Source organism: Apodemus sylvaticus, chromosome 20 (assembly GCF_947179515.1).
Source record: "Apodemus sylvaticus chromosome 20, mApoSyl1.1, whole genome shotgun sequence".
In the NCBI taxonomy this organism is placed as follows: Eukaryota; Metazoa; Chordata; class Mammalia; order Rodentia; family Muridae; genus Apodemus; species Apodemus sylvaticus.
The window spans coordinates 61,081,866-61,106,381 of NC_067491.1; the positions used below are offsets into that span (position 1 = coordinate 61,081,866).

The 24,516-nt window shown below is 39.3% G+C and overlaps 1 pseudogene; it reads left to right on the plus strand.

Moving 5' to 3' along the window:
* Positions 1 to 23,076, plus strand: part of LOC127670971 (vomeronasal type-2 receptor 116-like) — a 58,560-nt pseudogene extending 35,484 nt beyond the window's left edge.
* Positions 23,077 to 24,516: the final 1,440 nt, after the last annotated feature.

Below are 24,516 nucleotides of genomic sequence, written 5' to 3' on the forward strand. Positions count from 1 at the left end.
GGTTCTTTCCAGCATCTGGCAATTATAAATAGGGCTGCTATGAACATAGTAGAGCATGTATCCTTATTACATGGTGGGGAATCCTCTGGGTATATGCCTAGTAGTGGTATAGCAGGATCTTCTGGAAGTGAGGTGCCCAGTTTTCGGAGGAACCGCCAGACTGATTTCCAGAGTGGTTGTATCAATTTGCAACCCCACCAGCAGTGGAGGAGTGTTTCTCTTTCTCCACACTCTCTCCAACACCTGTTGTCTCCTGAATTTTTAATCTTAGCCATTCTGACTGGTGTAAGGTGAAATCTCAGGGTTGTTTTGATTTGCATTTTCCTAATGACTAGTGAAGTTGAGCATTTTTTAAGATGCTTCTCCGCCATCCGAAGTTCTTCAGGTGAGAATTCCTTGTTTAACTCTGTACCCCATTTTTTAATATGGTTGTTTGGTTTTCTGGAGTCTAACTTCTTGTGTTCTTTATATATATTGGATATTAGCCCTCTATCTGATGTAGGATTGGTGAAGATCTTTTCCAAATTTGTTGGTTGCCGATTTGTCCTCTTGATGGTGTCCTTTGCCTTACAGAAACTTTGTAATTTTATGAGGTCCCATTTGTCAATTCTTGCTCTTAGAGCATACGCTATTGGTGTTCTGATCAGAAACTTTCTCCCTATACCGTTGTATCAAGGGTATTCCCCAGTATCTTTTCTATTAGCTTCAGAGTGTCTGGGTTTATGTGGAGGTCCTTGATCCATTTGGATTTGGGCTTAGTACAAGGACACAAGGATGGAACAATTCACATTCTTCTGCATGCTGACCTCCAGTTGAACCAGCACCATTTGTTGAAAAGGCTATCTTTTTTCCATTGGATGTTTACAGCCTCTTTGTCGAGGATCAAGTGGCCATAGGTGTGTGGGTTCATTTCTGGATCTTCAATCCTGTTCCATTGATCCTCCTGCCTGTCACTGTACCAATACCATGGAGTTTTTAGCACTATTGCTCTGTAGTATTGCTTGAGGTCAGGGTTACTTATTCCCCCAGACTTTCTTTTGTTGCTGAGAATAGTTTTAGCTATCCTGGGTTTTTTGTTTTTCCAGATGAATTTGATAATTGCTCTTTCTAACTCTGTGAAGAATTGAGTTGGTATTTTGATGGGTATTGCATTGAATCTGTAGATTACTTTTGGCAAAATGGCCATTTTAACTATATTGATTCTACCGATCCATGAGCATGGGAGGTTTTCCCATTTTTTAGGTCTTCTTCCATTTCCTTCTTCTGAGCCTTGAAGTTCTTGTCATACAGATCTTTCACATGTTTGGTAAGAGTCACCCCAAGATACTTTATACTGTTTGTGGCTATTGTGAAGTGGGTCATTTCCCTAATTTCTTTTTCAGCCGGCTTATCCTTTGAGTATAGGAAGGCCACTGATTTGCTTGAGTTGATTTTATAACCTGCCACTTTGCTGAAGTTGTTTATCAGCAGTAGGAGTTCTCTAGTGGAGTTTTTTTTGGTCACTTTGGTAGACTATCATGTCATCTGCAAATAATGATAGTTTGACTTCTTCCTTTCCAATTTGTATCCCTTTGACCTCCTTATGTTGTCGAATTGAGCGAGCCTGTACCTCAAGTACAATATTGAAAAGATAAGGAGAAAGGGGGCAGCCCTGTCTAGTCCCTGATTTTAGTGGGATTTCTTCAAGTTTCTCTCCATTTAGTTTGATGCTGGCTAGCGGTTTGCTGTATATTGCTTTTACTATGTTTAGGTATGGGCCTTGAATTCCTGTTCTTTCCAAGACTTTAAGCATGAAAGGATGCTGAATTTTGCCAAATGCTTTTTCAGCATCCAATGAAATTACCATGTGGTTTTTTTCTTTGAGTTTGTTTATGTAGTGTATTGCATTGATGGATTTCCGTATATTGAACCAACCCTGCATTCCAGGGATGAAGCCTACTTGATCATGGTGGCTGATCGTTTTGATGTGTTCTTGGATTCGGTTGGCAAGAATTTTATTGAGTATTTTTGCATCGATGTTCATAAGGGAAATTGGTCTGAAGTTCTCTTTCTTTCTTGGATCTTTGTGTGGTTTTGGTATCAGCGTAATTGTGGCTTCGTAGAAGGAACTGGGTAGTTTTCCTTCTGTTTCTATTTTTTGGAATAGTTTGAAGAGTATTGGTGTTAAGCCTTCTTTGAAGGTCTGATAGAATTCTGCACTGAATCCATCTGGTCCAGTGCTTTTTTTGGTTGGAAGACTTTCTATGACTCCTTCTATTTCTTTAGGCATTATGGGACGGTTTAGATGATCTATTTGGTCCTGATTTAATTTTGGTATTTGGTATCTGTCAAAGAAATTGTCTATTTCCTCCAGATTCTCCAGTTGTTTTGAGTACAGACTCTTGTAGTAGGATCTGATGATTTTTTGGATTTCCTCAGTTTCTGTTGTTTTATCTCCCTTTTCATTTCTAAGTTTGTTAATTTGGATACTTTCTCTGTGCCCTTTGGTCAGTCTGGCTAAGGGTTTATCTATCTTGTTGATTTTCTCAAATAACCAGCTCCTGGTTTTGTTGATTCTTTGTATGGTTCTCTTTGTTTCTACTTGATTGATTTCGGCCCTGAGTTTGATGATTTCCTGCCTTCTACTCCTCCTGGGTGAAATAGCTTCTTTTTGTTCCAGGGCTTTCAGGTGTGTCATTAAGCTGGTAATGTATGCTCTCTCCATTTTCTTTTTGGAGGCACTCAGGGCTATGAGTTTTCCTCTTAGCACTGCTTTCATTGTGTCCCATAGATTTGGGTATGTTGTGTCTTCATTTTCATTGTGTTCTAAAAAGTCTTTAATTTCTTTCTTTATCTCTTCCTTGACCAAGGTATCATTGAATAGAGTATTGTTCAATTTCCACGTGTATGTGGGTTTTCTGTTGTTTTTGTTGCTATTGAAGACCACTTTTACTCCATACTGATCTGATGGGAGGCATGGGATTAGGTCGATCTTCTTATATTTGTTGAGGTCTGTCTTGTGACCACTTATATGGTCGATTTTGGAGAAGGTACCATGAGGTGTTGAGAAAAAGTTATATTCTTTTGCTTTAGGATAGAATGTTCTATATATATCTGGTAAATCTAATTGGTCCAAAGCTTCAATTACTTTCATTATGTCCCTGTTTAGTTTCTGTTTTCCTGATCGGTCCATTGAGGAAAGTGCAGTGTTGAAGTCTTCCACAATTATTGTGTTAGGTGCATTGTGTGCTTTTAGTTTTAATAATGTTTCTTTTATGAAAGAGGGTGCCCTTGCATTTGGAGCATAGATGTTCAGAATTGAGTATTCTTCTTGTTGTATTTTTCCTTTGACCAGCAAGAAGTATCCCTCAGAGTCTCTTTTGATGACTTTGGGTTGAAAGTCAATTTTGTCTGATATTAAAATGCCTACTCCAGCTTGTTTCCTGAGACCATTTGCTTGTAAAATTGTCTTCCAGACTTTTACTCTAAGGTAGTGTTTGTCTTTGACCCTTAGGTGTGTTTCTGTAAGCAGCAAAATGTAGAGTCCTGTTTACGTATCCAGTCATTTAGTCTATGTCTTTTTATTGGGGCATCGAGTCCATTGATGTTTTAAGAGATATTAAGGAATAGTGATTGTTACTTCCTGTCATTTTTGACGTTATTTTTTAAATTTGATTGGTTAACTTCTTTTGGGTTTGGTAAAAGGTTACTATCTTGCTTTTTCCAGGCTCAAGTTTCCCTCCTTGTATTGGTGTTTTCCTATTATCCTTTGTAGGGCTGGGTTTGTGGATAGATATTGGGTAAACTTGGTTTTGTCATGGAATATCTTAGTTTCTCCATCTATGGTGATTGAGAGTTTTGCTGGATATAGTAGGTTTGGCTGGCATTTGTGTTCTCTTAGAGTCTGCATGAGATCATCCCAGGATCTTCTAGCCTTCATAGTCTCAGGTGAAAAGTCTGCTGTGATTCTGATAGGTCTTCCTCTATATGTTACTTGGCCTTTTTGTCTTACTGCCTTTAATATTCTTTCTTTGTTTAGTACATTTGGTGTTTTGATTATTATGTGACGGGAAGTATTTCTGTTCTGGTCTAGTCTGTTGGGAGTTCTGTAGGCTTCTTGTATATTCATGGGCATCTCTCTCTTTAGGTTAGGGAAGTTTTCTTCCATAATTTTATTGAAGATATTTTCTGGCCCTTTAAGTTGTAAATCTTCACTCTCATCTATGCCTATAATCCTTAGGTTTGGTCTTCTCATTGTGTCCTGGATTTCCTGGATATTTTGGGTTACAAGCTTTTTGCATTTTGCATTTTCTTTAACTGTTGAGTCCATGGTTTCTATGGTATCTTCAGCATCTGAGATTCTTTCTTCTATCTCTTGTATTCTGTTGCTGATATTTGCATCTATGTCCACTGATTTCTTCCCAAGGTTTTGTATCTCCAATGTTGTCTCCCTTTGAGTTTTCTTAGTTGTTTCTACTTCTGATTTTAGATGCTGGATGGTTTTGCGGATGGTTTTGCTTAGCTTCTTCAGTTGCTTGTTTGTGCTTTCCTGTAATTCCTTAAGAGATTTTTTTGTTTCCTCTTTCATGATCACAACCTCTTGACCAAAGTTCTCCTGTATTTCTTTAAGTGTTTTTTGTGTTTCCTCATTATTGGCTTTTGTACTCTCCTGGATTTCTTTCAATGATTTTTGTGTTTCCCTTGCAAGGGCTTCTATCTTTTGATCCATTTTCTCCTGAATTTCTTTAAGTATGTCCTTCATGTGTTCCTGTACCAGCATCATGACCAGTGATTTTAAATCCAAATCTTGTTTTACTGGTGTGATGAGGTATCCAGGCCATGCTGGTAAAGGAGAATTGGGTTCAGATGTTGCCATATTGCCTTGATTTCTGTTAGTGACGTTCCTGTGTTTGCCTTTGCCATCTAGTTCTCACTGGTGTTAGTTGGTCTTGTCAATGCTGAACTCACCAGTGCAAGCTTCCCCTTTCCAGGTGGCCACTGGTGCACAGCTTACCTCCTGAACTGCCTGGAGACTGGGTGCTATTGCCCAGGCTGTTCAGACCCTGAAGCCGACAACTGAAGGCTCCTGCTTGGGCCTGCTGGATTCACCTGAGCACACTGACTTTTCCCCGCTGGCCGCCCTGAAGCCCTTCTTGCCTCTTTCAGGACCTGGAGATGTGGGGTTGCCACCCAGGCTGATCTGGTTCCGGAAGCAGAGAGGTGTGAGGGCTACAGCCAGAAGCCTCAGGACTGAAGCCTAAGCTCGGTGCCACAGGAAAGAGCTGTGCTGTGAGCTCCCAGACTGCCTCTGGGTGCACACCAGGTCTCCCGCACTTCCTGGAGACCGAGAGCTGTGGCCCAGGCTGTTCAGATCCCAAAGCAGGCGCCTGAAGGCTCCTGCTGGGGCCTGCTGGATTCACCAGAGCACACTGACTTCTCCCCGCTGGCCGCCTGGAAGCCCCACGTGCCTCTTTCAGGACCTGGAGATGTGGTGTTGCCGCCCAGGCTGATCTGGATCCGGAAGCGGAGAGGTCTGAGGGCTACCACCAGAGGCCTCAGGACTCAGCACAAGTCTTTCAGAGGGTTTTACATCCTTCCTACAATGCTCTGACAAAACTAAGTAATGAAAAAAAAAATTAGACAAGAGAACTACGTGGCAATTATATTACTTCAGATTAGCAACTAAATCTTTAAGTCTATGTACCTTCTTCAAAATTTTTTATTGTTTGTTTTGTTTACATTTCAAATATTATCTCCCTTCCTGTTTTGCCCTCAGCAGCCCCCCAATCCCATCCCTCCTGCTTCTATGATGATGCCATCCCCACCCACACAACACCTTCCTAATTCAGAGCCCTAGCATTCTCCACCACTGGGTCATCCACCCTCCACAGGACTAAAGGGCTCCCCTCCCACTGATGCCAGATAAGGGAATCTTCAGGTGCATATGCAGCTGTACCCATGGGTCCCTCCATGTGTTCTGGTTGGTTGATACTGTTCTTCCTATGGAGTTGCAACCCCTTCAGCTCCTGCAGGCCTTCATCTAACTCCTCCATTGGGATTCTGGTGCTCAGTCCAGCAGTTGGCTGTGAGCATCCCCATCTGTATTTCTCAGGCTCTGTCAGTAGACATCTGTATCTGGCTCCTCTGAGCAAGCACTTTTGTTGTTATTAGTTATATTCTTTATTTACATTTCAAATGTCGTCCTCATTCCTGATTTCCCCCCGAAAATCCCCTAACTCATCCCCCTCCCCCTGCTCACCATTCCACGGACTCTCACTTCCCTGTCTTGGGGTTCCCCTATACTGGGGCATCTAGCTTTCTCAGGACCAAGGGCCTCTCCTCCCTTTGATGTCCAACAAGGCCATCCTCTGCTTCATATGTATCTGGAGCTATGGGTCCCTCCATGTGTACTCTATGGTTGATGGTTTAGTCCCTGGGAGCTCTGGAGGAGCTGGGTTGTTCATATTGTTGTTCTTCCTATGGTGCTGCAACCCCTTCAGCTCCTTGGGTCTTTTCTCTAGTTTGTCCATTGTGCTCAGTTCAATGGTTGGCTGAGAGCATCCACCTCTATATTTGTCAATCACTGGCAGAGCCTCCCAGGTGACAGCTATATCAGGCTCCTATCAGCAAGCACTTGTTGGCATCCACAATAGTGTCCAGGTTTTGTAACTGTATATGAGATGGATCCCTAGGTGGGACAGTCTCTGAATTATCTCTCCCTCAGTCTCCGATCTACACTTTGTCTCTGCATCTCCTCCTGTGGGTATTTAGTTCCCCCTACTAAGAAGGACCAGAGTATCCAGACTTTGTTCTTCCTTCTTCTTGAGCTTCATTTAGTCTGTGAATTGTATCCTGACACTCTTTTCTCCTCATCCTCCGCTCTGTCAACCAATTTTCTCCCTCTAGATCCCATTATTATTTTCTTCCATCTTCTAAGTAGGGCTGAAGGATCCATAATTTGGTCTTCTTTCAGCTTGATCTTCATTGTTTGTCCATTGTATGCTGGGTATTATAAGCCTTTTGCCTAATAGCCACATCACTATGAGAGAGTAGTACATATGTTTCATGTTCTTTTGCTGTTCAACATTTTCAGTGAGAATGGTATTTTCTACTTCCATCCATTTGAATGCAAAACTCAAAGTTGCCATTTCTAATAGCTAAATAGTACTCCATTGTGTATTTGCATGATAAGTATTGTATCCATTCTTTCATTGATGGGCATCTGGGTTGTTTCAAGTTCTGGCTATTATAAAAAAGGCTGATATGATCATATTGAAGCATCTTTTGGATATATGCCCAGGAGTGGTATAACTGGATCCTCAGGTAGTACTATTTACAATTTTCTGAGAAACTATCATACTGATTTCAAGAGTGGTTTTACCAGCTTCCATTCCCACCAGCAATAGAAGAGTTTGCCTCTTTCTCCACATCCTTACCAGCATTTGCTGTCACCTGAGAGTTTGATTTTAGTTATTCTAAAGGGTGTGTGGTGGAATCTGAAGGTCATTTTGATTTACATTTCCCTGATGACTAAGAATGTTGAACAATTCACTAGGAGCTTCTAAGCCACTTGAGACTCCTTATTTGGAAAGTCTTTTATTAGCTCTGTATTCCATTTTTAATAGCATTACCTGGTTCTCTGGAGTCTTTATGCTAACATCTTTGATCCACTTCACTTGACATTTTGTTCAGGATAATAGATATACATCTATTTTCATTCCTCTACATCAGACATCCCATTAGCTCACCACTATTATTTAGATGCTTTCTTTTTTCCCCATTGTATGATTTTGGGTTTTTGTCAGAAATTTAAGTGTCTGTAGGCATGTGGCTTTGAGGAATGATTCCATTGATCAATCTGTTTGTTCCTAGAGTAGTATCATGCAGATTTTTATTACTATTACTTAAGGTCAAGGATGGGGTTACCTCCAAAAGTTCTATTATAGTTCAGGATTCCCTTAGTGATGCTGGGATTTTGTTTTTCCATATAAATTTAAGACTACTATTTCAAGGTCTGTAAAGAATTGTATTGTGATTTTTATGGGAATTGGATTGAATACGTAGGTTACTTTTGGTTTGGTAATCATTTACATTATGTTAATTTCGATTTCAAGGACATGAGAGATCTTTGGATATTCTGATATCTTTCTCAATGTTTTCTTCAGTAATTTCAAGATAATTTCTTATAGGTTTTCAGTTGCATGGCTAGAATTACATGAAGAAATTTATATTTATAAATATTGTAAAGTAATCTGTTTCCCTAATTTCTTTCTCAGCTCATTTATCATTTGTGTAAAGAAGGAATATGGCATTTTTAATGTTAATTTTGTATTCAGCCACTTTTTCTGATTTTTAATATTTCCTTAATTATTATTTCTTTTTTCTTTTTTATTAATTTTTTAAATTTTATTCGATATATTTTTTATTTACATTTCAAATGATTTCCCCTTTTCTGGGCCCCTACTCCCCGAGTGTTCATCAGTTGTACGTGTTCTCTGGTAGAATTTTTTGGAATTATTTATGTTTATTATCATATCATCGGTCAAAAGCAATACTTTGACTTCTTTCTTTCCAATTTGTAGCCACTTGTTCTGTTTTAGTACTCTGACTGTTCCAGCTACAACTTCAAACTCTGTATTGAATAGATTAGTGAGAGTGGGCAGCATTGTCTTGTCACTGATCTTAGTGGAATTAACTAAGTTTCTGTCCATTTAATTTGATATTAGCTAATGGCTTTCTTTATGTTCTTTGTGTAAAATTTAGATCTTTGACATATATCCCTGATTTTTCAAACACTTAAAAAATGAATTGACGTCACATTTTCTTTATTTTAATTAATTTTTTAAACTCCATAGTTTATTCACCCCCATCTACTCACCAACTGTTCAACATCTCATACTTCCTTCACACCCTCTGTCTCCACATGGAGGTCCAGACCCCCAACCTGCCTGACCTCTAAAGTCCCTGAGATCTCCAGTCTCTTGATGGTTAGGTGCATCATCTCATAACACTGACCCATCAGTCCTCTACTGTATGTGTGCTGGGAGCTGGTATATGCTGCCTGTTTGGTGGTTCAGTGATCGAAGGATCACATAAGTCCAGATTAATTGAGACTGCTGGTCCTCCTACAGGATCGCTCTTCTCCTCAGCTTCTTTCAACCTTCACTATTTCAACAACAGGGGTCAGCTGCTTCTGTCTATTGGTTGGGTACAAATATCTGGATCTGACTCTTTCTGCTGCTTTTTGGGATTTCCAGTGCTCTGTCAAGCTAGGAGGTTCCTTTTTGTGAATGAATTGTTATCACATTTTCATAATGTTTCCTTCAGCATTTAATGAGATGATCAATATGTTTTTTTTCTTCAGTTTTTTTATATGGTGAATCAGGCAGAAGAATTTTCATGTATTGAACCATCTTTGGATCTCAGGGATGAATCCTACTGAGTTATGGTTTATGACATTTTTGATGTGTTCTTGGAATTGGTTTGTGAGTTTTGATTTTTATAGATTGTTTTTAGTATTTCTGCATCAATATGAATAAGTGAAATAGGTCCGAAATTATTTTTGTTTGTTGAGTCTGTGAAATTTTATATCAGTTTGACCGTGGACTCATAAAATGAGTTTTGCAGTGCTCCTGCTTCTATTTGGTGGAGTAATCCGTGATGCATTGGTTTTAGCTCTCCTTTAAAAGTCTGGGAGAATTCTGAAATAAAACCACCTGGCCCTGGGTATTTTTTTTTATTTGATATATTTTTTATTTACATTTCAAATGATTTCCCCTTTTCTGTTCCCCCACTACCCAAAAGTCCCATAATCCCTCTTCGCTCCCCCTGTTCTCCCATACACCCCTTCCCACTTCCCTGTTCTGGTTTTGCCCTATACTGCTACACTGAGTCTTTCCAGAACTAGGGGCCACTTCTACATTCTTCTTGCACATCATTTGATGTGTGGATTATGTTTTGGGTATTCCAATTTTCTAGGGTATTTTTAATCAAGAGACATTTCATGACTGCTTCTCTTTTTTTTTAGGGTTTTAGAGATATTTATATAGGATACCTGATCTTGATTTAACTTTAGAAAGTATGGAATTTGTTTAGAAATTCAGCCAGTTCATTAAGCTTTTCCAGTTTTGTGGAGTAAAAGCTTTGACATAAACTAACACTTTTTTTTCTTGTCTGTGTTTTTGCCTCCCTTTTCATTTCTGATTTTATTTATTTATATATATTTATTTATGTTTGATCAGATATTTTCTTTACTTACATTTCAAATGTTATCCCCTTTCCTCATTTCCCCTCTGAAAACACCCTATTCCATCGCCCCTCCCCCAGGTCACCACCTACACACTCATGCTTCCTTGTCCTGGCATTCCCCTATACTGAAGCATCGAATCTTCTCAGGACCAAGGAATTCTCCTCCCTTTGATGTCCAACAAGGCCATCCTCTGCTACATACGAAGCGGGAACCATGGGTTCCTCCATGTGTACTCTTTGGTTGGTGGTTTAGTCCCTGGGAGCTCTGGGGGTTCTGGTTGGTTCATATTATTGTTGCTTCTATGGGACTACAAGTTCCTTCAACTCCTTGGGTCCTTTCTCTAGGTCCTCCATTGGGGAACTTATGATCAGTTCAGTGGTTTTCTGATATCATCCACCTCTGTATTTGTCAGGTACTGGCAGAGCCTCTCAAGAGACAGCTATTTCGGGCTACTGTCAGCAAGTGTTTGTTGGCATCCACAATAGTGATTGGGTTTGGTGACTGTATATGGGATTGATCTCTCTGTGGGGCATCTCTCTCTGGAAGGTCTTTCATTCAGGCTCTGCTCACACTTGGTCTCTTTATCTCCTCCCATGGGCATTTTGTGCCCCCTTCTAAGAAGGACCAAAGTATTCACACTTTGGTGTTCCTTCTTTTTGAGCTTTGTTTGGTCTGGGAATTGTATCTTGGGTATTCTGAGCTTCTAGGCTAATATCCACTTATCAGTGAGCACATACCATGTGTGTTCTTTTGTGACTGGGTTACCTCACGTGGGATGATATCTTCTGCTTCCATTCATTTCCCTAAGAATTTCAAAATTAATAAATTCATTGTTTTTAATAGCTGAATAGTGTATTCTATTGTGTAAATGTACCACATTTTCTGTATCCATCCCAGTGTTGAGGAACATATAGGTTCTTCCCAGCTTCTGGCTGCTATGAACATAGTGTAGCATGTGTCCTTATTACATGTTGGAGAATCATCTGGGTATATGCCCAGCAGTGGTAAAGCTGGGTCATCAGGTAATACTATGTCCAATTTTCTGAGGAAACAGCAAACTGACTTCAGAGTGGTTGTACCAGCTTGCAGTCCCACCAGCAGTAGGGGGGTGGGTGTTCCTCTTTCTCCACATCCTTGCCAGCACCTGTTGTCACTTGAGTTGTTGATCTTAGCCATTCTTACTGGGGTGAGGCAGAAATTCAGGGTTGTTTTGATTTGCATTTCCATGATGACTAAGGATGTTGAACATTTCTTTAGGTGTTTCTCAGTAAGAGAAAGAAATTACAAAAATAACATCCTTCACAGTAATCACCAACAATATAAAGTATCTTGGTGTGACTCTAACGAAACAAGTCAAAGATCTGTATGACAAGCTCTTCAAGTCACTGAAGAAAGAAATTGAAGAAGACCTCAGAAGATGGAAAGATCTCCCATGCTTGTGGATTGGCAGGATTAATATAGTAAAAATGACCATCTTGCCAAAAGCAATATACAGATTAAATGCCGTCCACATCCAAATTCCAACTCAATTTTTCAGAGTTAGAAAGAGCAATTCTCAAATTCATCTGGCATAACAAAAAACCTAGGATAGTAAAAACAATTCTCAAAAATAAAAGAACTTCTGTGGGAATCCAGCATCCTGGACTTCAAACTATACTACAGAGCAACAGTGTTTAAAAAGTGAATGGTAAACTGGTACAGTGACAGACTGGTAGATCAGTGCAATGGAATTGAAGACCCAGAAATGAAACAACACACCTATGGTCACTTGATATTTGACAAAGTAGCTAAAACCATCCAGTAAGAAAAAGATAGCCTTTTCATCAAATGGTTATGGTTTAACTGGTGATCAGCTTGCAGAAGAATGCAAATTATCCTATATTATCTCCTTGTACAAAGCTCAAGTTCAATTGGATCAAGGACCTCCACATCAAACCAGATCCACTGAAACTAATAGAAGAGTAAGTGGGGAAGAGCCTCGAGCACATGGACACAGGGGAAAATTTCCTGAACAGAGCACCAATGACTTATGCTCTAAGATAAAGAATTGACAAATGGGACCTCACAAAACTACAAAGTTTCTGTAAGACAAAGGACACTGTCAATAGAACAAACACAATGGCAACCAACAAATTGAGAAAAGATCTTTACCAACCGGATATCCGGTAGAGGGCTAATATCCAATATACACAAAGAATTTAAGAAGTTAGATTCCAGAGAACAAAAGAAACCTATTAACAATGGGGTACAGAGCTAAACAAGGAATTCTCAAGTATGGGTTTTATTTATTTTGATACGATTGCTATGTAGTTAATATGGTGAGGTTTTGTCTATCTTATTGATTTTCTCGATGAACTAGTTCTTGTCTTCATTGATTAATTTTATTCCTTTTGCTCTAACTGATTGATTTCAGCCCTGATTTGATTATTTCCTCTTCTTGTCTCCTCTTCCTGGTGTTTCCTTTTTCTAGAGCTCTCACATTTATGTTTAAATTACTCTTTTGAGAATTTTCAAATTAAATTCTTTATAAAGACACTCAGTGCAATGATCCTTCCTCTTAGCACTATTTTTACTGTTTCCCAAAAATTTTGGTTTGCTGTGCTTTGTTTTTATTGAAATCTAAAAATTTCTTTATTTCTCCCCTAATCCAGAGATCACTGAGTAATGAGTTCTTCAGTTTTCATGAGTGTTTAAGTTTCATGGTATTTCTGTTGTTGAAGTCCAAATTTCCTCCAAGGTTCTCTCATAACAGAAAAGATGATGTTTCAATTTTCTTGTATCCATGAAGGATGCTTTGTGACTGATTATCTGGTAAATATTGGGGGGAGGAATCCATTAGGTGCTGAGAAGACAGTATATTCTTTTGTGTTTGTGTGAAATATTCTCTAGATGCCTTTTAAGTTCATTTGATTCATAATGTCTGTAAGTTTTGTTATTTCTCTGTTTAGTTTCTGACTAAATAACATGTCAATTGGTGAAAAAAGGGTGTTGAAATTAACCACTAGTAATGTTCAGAGTTTGACATGTGGTTCAAGCTTTTTCAATGTTTCGTTTACAAATGTTCATGCCTTTGAACTGGAGGCATGCATGTTGAGAATTGAAATATCGTCTTAGTAGATTTTTCCTTTGCTGAGTATGAATTATCCATTCCCATCTCCTTTTATTCATTTTAGTTGGAAGTTTATTTTAATAAGTATAAGTCTGGAAAGACTCAGTGAAACAGTATAACGGGGAAGTGGGAAGGGGTGGGTGGGAGGACTGGGGAAGAGAAGGGGGCTTACGGGACTTTCGGGGAGTGGGGGGGCTAGAAAAGGGGAAATCATTTGAAATGTAAATAAATTATATCCAATAAAAAATTAGAATTAAAAAAAAAAGAAAGGGACCAGCAGCAGTTGGCAATCTTTAAGGGGGAAAAACTCAATTAAGAGCCAGAGAAAAACCTCCACGGTGTTTCTTTACAATTAGAATCCACAGCTGTTGGAAATGGGCAAATGTGCATCTCTGATTCAGACAGAAGCAAATTCTCAACTGCAATAGAAGGCTTCATTTAGCAGGCTGAAGAGCACAGACGAGCTTAATTGAACAAGAGAGAGTGATCGCCTCCCCAGCAACTAGGCATAATCAAACAACACCAAGTAACATAATTCCTGGGATGGTGAGAAATTAGCCCTGAGCTGCAAAGACTGACCAGCAGATACAAACACCTCAGAACCAGAAGAGACAGGAGGTCACCTGGTCCCAGCCACAGCCCCTGTGGGAATCTGCTTTGAATCAGTGCTTTCATAATCATGGACTGCAATGAAGCTAGTGACAGCTTTTTAACATCAATGGCATACACACCATTTATATATAAGTGCACACAACTAAAACGTTAATTTTAAGACTTGATAATGGGCTCTGACCCACACTACTGTAGAGTATCCAGATCAAATAACCAACCAGGTTCTGGTTCTAACAGACTCAGGAGACAAGGCTTGGGTGGGGATACGTGACATTCCAGACACAGGAGGGTGAGAAACAGGAAAAATCCTTCAAGACAAGACGTGCCTGGGGTGAATCAAAGCCCCTCTTGATATGCAGCCGACAGTTCTATAGAGGACAGCTACACAGAGGGTAGCTATAATATTAGTGCTGGGAGAATCAACATGGGAACAGAGCCCCTACCCAAACTGGCTTTCATTACCTTTCAGACTCCAGACCGAGTGCTTCACGTTCCAGAACCACTAAAGCTCATGGGGTTTGAAGCCCTGGTCTGAATCCCAGCACCACCTCTTATGAGTTGTGTTATGTGGGGCAGGTTAGTTCAAATTTCTTATCCATAGAAAAGGGATCATTCAAAGTGCCTGCTTCATTGAGTTGTGCTAGGATTAAATGTGAGTGAAGGAAACTGGAGCGAGTAAAACATAAATTTAAATTAATAGCCAAAGAAAGGCCAATATCGTCAACATGCCTAATGAAAATAAATCTCCTATCCATGGCGACCTGGGAAGAAGCCACCTGTGAACCCTGGTTTAGCTAACTTCCAAACTCACTTGCTCTGTTATTTCACTGTGGTACTCTAACCATAGCAGGACGAAGATATCTGAATCTTCCACTCTGCAAAAGGAGGAAACCAGGAGGGTGACAGACAAGTGTCCCCTCTCTGACCCTAGCTGCCCTCTCAGCATGTACTCACACCCATCCTGATAAGTTTTCCAGTTCAGGTCAAGGGTACAAGGAGCTTCCTTGGGCAGTGCTAACTATGGGGTTACATGATATGGGTGCAGGAGCCCTTGGCTAGGCACTGCGGGTAGCCTCATGAGATTGAGAAGTCTTCCAGCTTTCAAGAGGAATTCAAGGGGAATCTTTGTCAACAGACCCAACGCCAAGGTTCAAGTCTCATAGAGAATTAATAGCGAACTACTGTGTTGAGCTGAAAGTCATCTCCAATACGACATTTTAATCAAATGGTTCTCTAAAGATGAACTTGATCGACTCTGGGAAGGCCTCTACCATGAACCCGACAGAATCAGAGACAGAAAATTAATTACATGCTCAGTTTACCTCTCCAGGGTAGTAGAGACGGGACCATCTGCTGCTAAGACATGCTGAAGGTAAGCAGGGATCACCACCACACATATCTTCTCAGATAGCCCTCTCAATATCTCTGTAAGGTGAACAAGATCATCAGCCCCATTGTATGGATTAGAAAACTGAGGCCTAGGGTATGATGGTAACCAGAATTGAGAAACTGCCTAGATGGAATGAAGACTCAGGAGGGATGGCGCTGAAGGGCACGGCTCTCAGCCTTGGTCTTAGAAGCTTCTTATTGCAGAGGGTCCAGACTACTGCGGAGGCCCCCAGCTGCTTAGTGCTGAGAGTAAGGGAGTCTGTGTGCTCAGTCACAGACAGGACATCCACATCAGCCTGCCCTCTTCCTCTCCTGATGCCCGGGGAGCATGGCAGAAGAGGAACTCTCAAGAAAGACGGTAAGAAGCAGAGACAGGAGGAATGCTGGGAGATGCTGTCTTCTGGACAGGACGCACTGCTGCACATGAACCCACAGCAGCTGTGACCATCTATACAAGACCCATGTTAAGAACCTGCCCATCGAAAATTCTAACATGGGTGGGAAATAGGTTGCTAAGGCCCCACTAAGGCACTGCTGGCAGTTGTGGCTTCTAGAGGAGGGAGACTCTCCCCTCTCTGGAGGTGTGGCCTCTAGTGGACTGCCCATGGATAACCTTATACGCATGCACATATGAGGAACACCAACTGGACACGGAAATGAAGGACACAACGTTGGAAGGGGAGAACGTTGGGAGGGATGATGGTGGGGGAGAGAGGGTGTATCCATATGATCAAGATTCACTGAATCATGTATAAAAGTTTCAAATGGATCCTGGAGAGGATGTGGAGAAAGAGGAACATTCCTCTACTGCTGGTGGGATTACAAACTGCTACAACCAATCTGGAAATCAGTCTGGAGGATCCTCAGAAAATTGAACATAGTACTACCTGAGGACCCAGCTATACCACTCCTGGGCATATGCCCAGAAGATGCTCCAACATGTAATAAGGACACATGCTCCACTATGTTCATAGCAGCCTTATTTATAATAGCCAGAAGCTGGAAAGAACCCAGATGTCCCTCAACCAAGCAATGGATACAGAAAATGTGTACATTTACACAATGGAATACTACTCAGCTATTAAAAACAATGACTTCATGAAATTCTTAGGCAAATGGATGGAATTAGAAACTATCATCCTGAGTGAGGTAGCCCAGTCACAAAAGAACACACATGGAATGCAGTCACTGATAAGTGGATATTAGCCCAAAAGCTCAGAATAGCTAAGATACAATTTACAGACCATATGAAGCTCAAGAAGAAGGAAGACCAAAGTGTGGATATTTCAGTCCTGCATAGAAGGGGGAACAAAATACTCACAGGAGGGAATATAGAAACAAAGTGTGGAGCAGCGACTGAAGGAAAGGCCATCCGTAGACTGCTCCACCTGAGGATCCATCTCTTATGCAGTCGCCAAAACTGCATGCTATTGTGGATGAAGGGAAATGCTTGCTGACGGGAGCCTGATATAGTTGTCTCCTGAGAGGCTCTGCCAAAGCCTGACAAGTGTAGAGGAGGATGCTTGCAGCCAACCATTGGACTGAACATGGGATCACAGATGGAAAATTTGGAGAAGGGACTGAAAGAGATGAGGGGGTTTGCAGCCCCATGGATGGAGAAACAGTGTCAACAGCCAGACGCCTTGGAGTTCCTGGGGACTGCACCACCAACCAAAGAATACATACGGAGGGACCCAGGGCTCTGGCAGCATATGTGGCAGAGGATGGCCTTGTTGGACATCAGTGGGAGGAGCGGCCCTTGGGCTTGAGGTGGTTGGATGCCCCAGTGTGTAGGGGAATGAAAGGACAGGAAGGTGGAATGGGTGGGTGGGGGAGCGTTTTTATAGAGGCAGGAGTATGACAGATGAGACAGGGAGTTTCCAAAGAGAAACCTGGAAAGGGGAAAACATTTGAAATGTAAATAGAGAAAACATCCAATAAAAAATTCTAATAAAAAAAGTTTCAAATGGTAAAAAAAAAAAAAAATGATTATTTCAGCTTACTTCTAGGGTTTTTGTCCTGGAAATTTTTTTCAGAACTTACTCTAAGGTAATGTCTATTGGTATTGCTGAGATGTCTGTTTTATACAGCAAAATGAAAGCATCTTAGTCAGGGTTTCTATTCCTGCACAAACATCATGACCACGAAGGAAGTTGGGGAGGAAAGGGTTTATTCAGCTTACACATCCACACTGCTGTTCATCACTAAAGGAAGTAAGGACTGGAACTCAAGCAGGTCAGGAAGCAGGAGCTGATGCAGAGGCCATGGAGGGATGTTACTTTTGGGCTAGCAGCCCTGGCTTTCTCGGCCTGCTTTCTTATGGAAAGCAAGACTACCAGCCCAGGTATGGCAGCACTGACAAGGGGCCCTTCCCTGTAATCACTAATTGAGAAAATGCCCCACAGCTGGATCTCATGGAGCCATTTTCTCAAATGAAGCACCTGTCTCTGTGGTAAGTCCAACCTGTGTCAGGTTGACACACAAAACCAGCCAGTACAGATAGTTGCTGTTTTTGTACTTGTTCTGTTAGTCTGTGTCATTTATTGAGAAATTGAATCCATAGATGGTGAGAAATATTAATGGTCAGTGTTTGTTTATCCCTATTATTTGATGTTGGTGTTGTGTGTATATGGGTTTGTGTATGTTTAAATTGATTTTCCTTATATGGAATTACCTATATCTTGTGTTTCCTTCAAATTAGCTATCATCTTTCTGTTGGAGTTTTCCTTCTAGCACTTTTTTGTAGGAATGGATTTTTGGATAGATATTGTGTAAATCCAGACTTGTCTTGAATTATGGTTGTTTACTCCATCTATTGTGATTGACAGTTTTGCTGGCTATAGGACTCCAGGTTGGCATGTGTGATTTTTTCATAGGTTTTAAGATATCTGTCCAGGCCCTTCACTTTTTAGAGAATCTATTGAAAAGGCACAATTCTAACAGGTCTGCCTTGGAATGATACCTGGTCTTTTCCCTCAGTGCTTAGTCTTTCTTAGTCCTCTACATTCTGCATTTTCATTATTTTGTTGAGAGAGGACTTTTCTGGCCCACTCTATTTTGTGTTTCACAAGCATCTTTTATGTTTATAGGTATTTCTCTCTTTACATTGTGATTTTTTCTAATATAATTTTGTTGAAAATACTTTCTCACCCTGGGATCTAGGACTCTTTACCTTCTACTATTCTGATCATTATAAGGTTCCTTGTTTTCTTTGTATTCCAGATTTCTTGGCTGTTTTGTTTCTGGGATATTTTAGCGTTAACATTTTCTTTTACTGATGTGCCAGTTTCTATTTTTGTTTGCCTGAGATTCTCTCCTACATCCTTTTATCTTATTGGTGATACTTGCATTTGTTGTTCTGTAAGCTTCTTTAGGGTTTCCATCTGCTGTTTACCCTCAGTTTGGATTTTCATTCTGGCTTCTATTTCCACTTTCATTTCCTGAACAACTTTACTTACTTCCCTGGTTAACTCTAGTTTCTGCTATTACTTTAAGAGATTTATTTGTTTCCTCTGTAAAGTCCTATATTTGTCTGATTGTGTTTTCCTTTTCTTTTTTAAGCATTTTATTCTTTCCTCTTTAACGGCCTCTATCATCTTCATAAGACTGGATTTAAGGGCACCGTGGATCAGTTGTGTTAAGATTTGCAGGGCTTGCTGTTGTAGAGTAAGTTTGCCCTGTTGGTGTCATAATATTATTGAATTTTGTGTTTGAGTTCGTTTCATGCCTTTAGCCAACTAGATGTTTTTTTTTAAATAATAAAACAATAAATTAAACAATAAATAATTCGAAAACATAAGGAGGTCAAAGGGATACAAATTGGAAAGGAAGAAGTTAAACTATCATTATTTGCAGATGACATGATAGTCTACCTAAGTGACCCAAAAAACTCCACTAGAGAACTCCTACAGCCATCTAGATGTTTTAGTCACTGCATGTTCCTGTTGTGATATATATTGGGATGATGGCTAACCACCGTGATCTTGGTGTGACAGGCCCCTGGTGTATATTTTTGGGCTATATGGTTCTGGAATAGCAGGTCTTAAAAAGATGGCAAGAGACTTGGCAGAAAATTTTATATCTGGCAGGGACTATCTCCTCAGAGCCATGCCTGACAAAGTTCTTTGGGCAGGGACGATTAGAGAAGGAAAGAAATCTAAATGTTTTGGTTCTGGATCAACAGGCTTGATGAAGCTGGGTAGAGAGGTAGTGGGAGAATAGAAGTCTGGTGCAGATTTCCGGATAATTATATTTCCTCATCTATTAATTTCCATTATTTGACTGTAAAATATTTTATATAAGGTAGTTCTCTGCTACATATAGACTAACTAATTATCTGTTAATTCGGTTATAGTTCCTGTATGCAGATTGAAGACATATAAATTCCACTTAAGAATTTAATGTGGTTGTAGAAGGACCACTTCAACTGTCTCCCCAAAATGCTTCCTTTATTACAGACTGAAGTTCAGACACTTTAGAGATATGTACATTTGGAGGGATAGAATAGAATAAAGGTTTAGACCTACATCACATTATCAGATTGTATTGATTAAAAATACAGCTACATATATGTTGAACACTCAAAAGTTAAAGAAATTCCTAATCAAAGGAATTTGAATACAGGGAAATATAATAAAGATATATTTCAAGACAAACCATAAGCCTTATACAAAATAAATTGTGTCTTATAGATCAGTTGCCATAAATTAATGAATATTGTTTATAAGATACAATATTAAAAGCTAGCATAACACAGCAACAAAAATAATCTAGCAACAGAGCAGAACAGATTTATGTAAAAGTGTTACATTAGCATGAATAGTCACATTGAGAAAATGTTAACTATTTGACAGGAGAGTTTAAGAAAGCATAAGAAAGATACACAAATGCAGAACTGAGTGTAAAAAGAAGTAAGTGTAGTCTTTCTGTATCTTTTAAGGAAAAGTGAAACTAAAATAGTTTTTGAAATGAAGCCTTTACAAAAATACTGAAAGTTATTTGTGACAAGAAATATGTGATTAAATAATATTAGGAGCATTTATTTTTCTCCTCTGAGTTTTATTCACAAAGATTTAGTTCTTAAAATCTATTCTGGTGGAACAAAGAAAACATAAATTTAGCTATTAAGTAGTTGTTTTCCTGAAAATCTTTCAAAAAGTTTTCCAAAACAGTAAACTAATAGCCACGAAAATATCTCAATATGAAAAGGAACTTACATCCCCTACTCTACCCTTAATTTCATCACAGAACCCAGTAGAAGTTAAAAGAGAAAAGGCCTACTAACTTTTATCAAACATCCATATATTCACTATAATACCTGTGAGAACTTCCTTCCATCAAAAATGAAAGGGGCTGGGGAAAGATAAGGAATGGTTTGAAGACATATTTAGTAGTTTCCAACCAAGATCACATGAGAAGAAAACATTTTCAAACTCAAAGAAATTTATAAATAAAAATGAATTTGTGTCATACATCCCAGACTAAAAAATCATTTTACATAAGAAATTCAATGAAAAATGTCTATTTCAAAATTGAATTCGCATCTTCTATTGGAAATTTAGAAATATTTTTGAGAACTGGCATAAAAATGGAATTAGTTATTGCCATGTAATTTGGTATTTTCTAGTTTGAAAATATATGCTTCAACTATATTACAAAATATAAATAAAAGAGAGGTAAATCATGGTATGCACTCACTAATAAGTGGTTATTGACCTGGAAAACTGGAATACCCAAAACATAATCCACACATCAAATGAGGTACAAGAAGAAAGGAGGAGTGGCCCCTGGTTCTGGAAAGATTCAGTGAAACAGTATTCGGCACAACCAGAACGGAGAAGTGGGAAGGGGTGGGTGGGAGGACAGGGGAAGAGAAGGGGGCTTACGGGACTTTCGGTGAGGGGGGGCTAGAAAAGGGGAAATCATTTGAAATGTAAGTAAATTATATCGAATAAAAAAATTAAAAAAAATGAATTTGTGTCATGTATTCCAGACTAAAAAATTATTTTAAATAAGAAATTCAATGAAAAATGTCTATTTCAAAATTGAATTCGCATCTTCTATTGGAAATTTAGAAATATTTTTTGAGAACTGGCATAAAAATTGAATTAGTTATTGCAATGTAATTTGGTATTTTCTAGTTTGAAAATATATGCTTCAACTGTATTACAAAATATAAATAAAAGAGAGGTAAAAAGCAAAAAATAAGAATACTTCAATATACAACTAAAATAAATAGGCTCTAGGTATGAGATTTTATGGGTGTTTTCATTGTCAATTTGACACAATCAAGATTTATGTAATAAAAGAAAAACCACAATTGAAAATCCTTTGAAGGGCTGGACTGTAGCAAAGAGTTTTGTACATACTCATGTTTAGTGGTTGCTGTGGGCTGCTCTGCCTCACTGGGTTGGTGCAGCTCTGAGGAGGTGATCACAAGCTACATAACAAAGCAGGTCAGGGAAAATAGTAGAGGCAGGGCAGGCAGCACCACATCCCAGTGGACTCACCTTCAGTTCTTACCTCCTTATCCTCCCTTCAGTTCCTGCATGTTTTCCTCAGTGATATATTTATAATATATAGTGTGAAAAATACCCTTTTCTCCAGAAAAGGATACTCTTCATGGGGTTTTTGGAAAGAAGTATAAACCTTAACTTGTGTGATTATTCACTTTAGAATACTCATATCTCTATACCAAAAGTGACAAGGGAACATGGTTGTAATAACAATCCAATGAGTTTGAAGCATAAAATGTAGTAGGATAAAGGGAAACTTGACCATGCATTCATGATCAACTTCATTTCCACCAGGTATGGATCAGTGTGTGCACTGTCCAGAAACTCATTATGCAAATGCAGAGAAGACATACTGCCTGGAGAAAACTGTCCCCTTTCTGGCCTATGAGGATCCCTTGGGGAAGGGACTCACACTCGTGTCCCTTGGATTTTCTACTCTCACAGCTCTTGTTATTGGGGTTTTTGTAAACCACAGAGACACTCCAGTAGTCAAGGCCAATAACAGATCTCTCAGTTACATCCTGCTCATCACTCTGACCCTCTGTTTCCTCTGTCCATTGCTCTTCCTTGGTCTTCCAAACACAGCCACATGTATCCTGCAACAGAACGTGTTTGGACTTCTGTTCACTGTGACTCTATCCACTGTGTTGTCCAAAACCATCACTGTAGTTATGGCCTTCAAGATTACAGCTCCAGGAAGAAAGATCAGATGGTTGCAGATATCACAGGTCCCTAAGTGTGTCATTCCAGCTTGCACTCTGATACAAGTACTTCTCTCTGGCATATGGCCGGGAACATCCCCTCCCTTTATTGACATGGATGCCCACTTTGAACAGGGACACATCATCATTCTTTGCAACAAGGGCTCAGCTGTTGCCTTCTACTGTGCTCTGGCCTACCTGGGAGTCATGGCCTTGTGTAGTTATCTCATGGCTTTCTTGTCCAGGAACCTTCCTGACACATTTAATGAATCCAAGTCCATGGCTTTCAGCATGCTTATGTTCTGCAGTGTATGGGTCATGTTCCTCCTTGTCTACCACAGCAACACTGGGAAGGTCAGGGTAGCTATGGAAATGTTCTCTATCCTGGCTTCCAGTGCAAGCATTCTAATTGTAATCTTTGTCCCTAAGTGCTACATTGTTTTGTTTAGGCCAGAATTAAACACACTTCCTCATAACAGGGATGAAAGACACCACAGGGGCAATTATTTACTTAAAACATAGTTCACATGATTCTTCATCTAAACTGAATTTTACTGGATCTCTACCGTTCTGACCATCACATATTAGGTCACATGTTTTTCCTGTGATGGCCTTGTGGGTATGGCTTCTTCTCACCAGATATTATATTCTGAGCTTAATTCCCTGGAACCTCATGATGAAGTAAGGAATTGATTTTCGGAAGTTGGACTAGTGCATTTCCAGTCCCCAAAATAAGTAAACATTTGTAATATAAATTTAGAAAACCCTTTTGAAAACAATCATAATATTGAGATATGATTGCATGAGCTCTTATTGTTTCCACTGACTTAAATTATTAATTTTTCCTATTGAAATCTCTCACATTTTGCAATAAGGACACTCTATTCACCAAATCATGTGATGGTCCTGGGGTTTTTTCTCTAAGTTCTTATTTCTAAATCATATTAATTACTTCAACCAGTGGTGTTTTTTCCTTTAAGGACCTTTTCATTTCTCCCAGTGCTGACTATGCAATGTCTTTCTGGTGGCATTGATTTCTAACAGTTTCACATGTCATGAATTTCACACAGTTTGACTGCCACATAAAACTTCATACCAAAACATTCCTCATAAATTTTCATATTTTCAAATCTTTCAGTACTGTTCTTATTTCAACTGAAGTCCTGAAACAGCAATCAGCAGAAACCATGGCATAGCTAAATGTGACCCATCTTGATGTCTGTCCTGCTAAATAACCAATTAGTTCTCTGAGTCTGAGGTCAGCATCATGTGGGCAAATCCTTGACACTGCTTTACATTATGTACAATGTGTAACATGATTATATTGACCAATAAAATTCTTGTTCCTCTAGAACCATAAGTTACTTGTGACATCACTCTAACCATTATTCTCTACCTTCTTATCCAAAATTATGAAAAGTGTCCTTTAAACTCTTCCCACCACATTTTGAAAATTTTGTGTATCTCAAAATCTAAAATTATTTCTTGACACCATATAAGGATAACAGTGGATTAAATCCTGAGTCTTTGCAAACAAACAATGTGCTCTAAAAATTATGCATAATTTTTAGCACCTAGAATTCTTTACTTTTAAAATCTATTCAAAATGTGGGCATGTAAACCACATTTTTCATACTAAGTTAGCAGACCACTTACCCAAAACTCACAAAGGTAATGGTTTGCTCCTAACATGAATTAAAATTTGCTTGACCATCTTAAACTTGTGGTTCACGAGCTCTATAACTCTGTGAACCTTTAATATATTCCCAAATATTCTGGTTACTCCAATAATAAAATTATTTTCATGGATAATTCATCACAATAATTCTGCTACCATTATGAATCATTAAATAATTATCTCCTGATTCAAAGGTATTTGGTGACTCTTGCGAAGAGTCCTGTGAACACAGAGGGGACATGACTCAAGGGTTGAGAATCACTGCTCTCACTGAATTTATAGTA